Source organism: Nannospalax galili, unplaced genomic scaffold (assembly GCF_000622305.1).
Source record: "Nannospalax galili isolate Female #2095 unplaced genomic scaffold, S.galili_v1.0 scaffold7691, whole genome shotgun sequence".
Taxonomy (NCBI): Eukaryota; Metazoa; Chordata; class Mammalia; order Rodentia; family Spalacidae; genus Nannospalax; species Nannospalax galili.
In genome coordinates this window covers 18565-21044 of record NW_008329808.1, presented here as the reverse complement: position 1 = coordinate 21044, position 2480 = coordinate 18565, and positions in this window count along the sequence as shown.

Below are 2480 nucleotides of genomic sequence, written 5' to 3'. Positions count from 1 at the left end.
AGGGATGGAGGGGGAGGGCAGTTAACAGCTATCTATTTGGACATAAAACCCTCTCAGTAGAAGGGAACTCACAGACAAATACACATGGCTGAAGAGGCCACAGATCCTAGAGAAAACGTTATCTCTGTCATCTCTCTAGACAAATGAAATGTCTTACAATATGCTAAATATGGAACCTTATCCAATTTTGAAAGAGATGTACCCTAGCTCAGAAAAATGTTATTGAATAGGTTAATGCTGTTGTAATGAAATGCTTCTTCTAATAAACAACAAAAAAATACGTCTGAGAGACTTCCCAGTCCTAGATAACATATTTACAGTGAAACCTGTACACCTGGTACTCATGAAACACAGTGGAATTGAGGGTAGACAAAATACTAGTGCATCACTCCACTCTCACTAGTGGAGCTTCCTTATATAACAGTGTGATGTACACAAAAGGCCACTATCGGCCAAATTTAAAGAATAAAAGATTGCAGAGTGTGTGTCCCTGGATAGGACTCATATCACACCTCTCTCACTCATGGGTGAGGGACAATTTTGGAAGAGGGAACAGAAAGATTTTAAGAACCAGGGTTTGTCTATGAACAAAGGGAAGCATAGGCTTTCAGTCCACTGGAAGCTTGCACATGTGAATTTACAGCAGTGGTATTATGGAGCACAGTACCATGCCAACACAATCAGACAAGAGTCCAGAGTGGTGTGAGGGAAATGGGTCGTTGGTCACCTCTAATCTGGGAGCTATTGCAAATTGATTACTACTGGGTGAGGGAGAGCAAACCTTACCAATGATCTCAATATAGGCTGACTAGACTCTAGTAAGTAAATTTGCGTGGAAGGACATCTGGGTACAAATGCTTGCTTGGACAGGAGTTAGCATGTATGGTAGAATATATGATGTCCAGTGGGGGGTGGTGAAATCATGTATGGGGGAGGGTGCTTAAATTTGATTAAGTACTGTTGTATGGAATGCACAAAAGTTCAATACCTTTAAAAAAAAAAAAACATGCAGCTGTGGCAAAGACTTGCCATTTCCTGCTTTTTATGTGTAGAGGACATGGTCCAGAACCTTGAGGCCTTATAATTAACTGTTTACACACTGAGGATTTCATCCCAGTCAGGACACAGCATGGAGATGATGGCCCCCTCTCAGCTCCTGGGGCTTCTGCTACTCTAGTTTTAAAGTAAAGAAGGCCAACATTGGAGACAGTGCTGTGTGTTTTTTATTTATTAGGACAGTCATTGTGAAAACAATAATTCAATGTATATTTGTTGTGTTTCTCACTGCAGGTGTGACATGACATCTTATTCACCCAGCCTCCAGAAGTTCCGTCTGCATCTCTGTGAGTCACCTGGTGTGACTCACATCTCACAGAGTCACCATCACTGGCAAGGTCAGTCGGGCCATTGGAGACCAGGTAGCCTGGTATCAGCAGAAACAAACAAGCAAAATCTTCTAAACTCCTGAACTATGTGGGATCCTCTGGCAGACTGAGGTCCCAGCAGGGTTCATTGGCAGTGGATCAGCAATTGGTCTCACTCTCACTATCAACAGTCTGGAGCCTGAGGACATTGCCACTTACTACCGTCAACAGGGCAGCAGTACCACTCCCACCATCTAAAATCATGATAGAAACCCCATAGGATAGCAGAAGTACAAGGCTGGGCTGCCAGGCTCTACTGTTGTCTTCTGAAGCTGTTACTCATTCAGGTGAAGGTAGTTTTAAAAGGTTACTGTAAGGTTTTGTAGGAGGGAACATGGAGACTACAATACATCCCAGGTCTAGGTCCTCTTCAGTCCTAGGCCAGGACAATGTCTCTCTTGATTTAGAGATTTAATATAAGATTCACATCTTGGCATGTGAGGCACCTGGATTTTGACATAATTGGGACTCATACTCTTATTCAGAGAAGGGGAGTCAGTAAAATCATCACTTGTTTTAAATGGCTTATTACAGGTAACAGGAGTCAAAAGTACTGTGACTTTATCTGTTAAGAAAGCTGACAATAGAAAGTGGGGTTTTTCATTGTTCCTGAAGGGCCCATGTACCTCAGAGTTCCTCTTGCTCTGTGGTCCTGAGTCCACCATGGAAACTCCAGAGTTTGGTTTCTGATGCTCTCAGCTGCCTTTAGCTCTTTACCTGGTGATTATCACAAGTGTCCACACATCTGACTTCTAATTGTAGAGGTCTCCTAGTTGAACAATTATATGGTCAACAATGTACAGGTGTTCTGAACTCTATAGAGGCAGATATGTATTTTAACAATTTACACTTTTTTCTGTCTAAAATTAATAGGCTCTCTTTAAAGGGATGTTATCTTTAGACAACATAACTGTAATCTTATAATCAGGAGTTTCTACCATCAGTTCAGCTTCAATATGCTGAGAACATTTATCACTTCAAACTATTTCTTGTTAAGCATTAATTATTTTTATATTTTGAGAGTTTCATAGATGAGTATTGTACTTGAATTTTTCT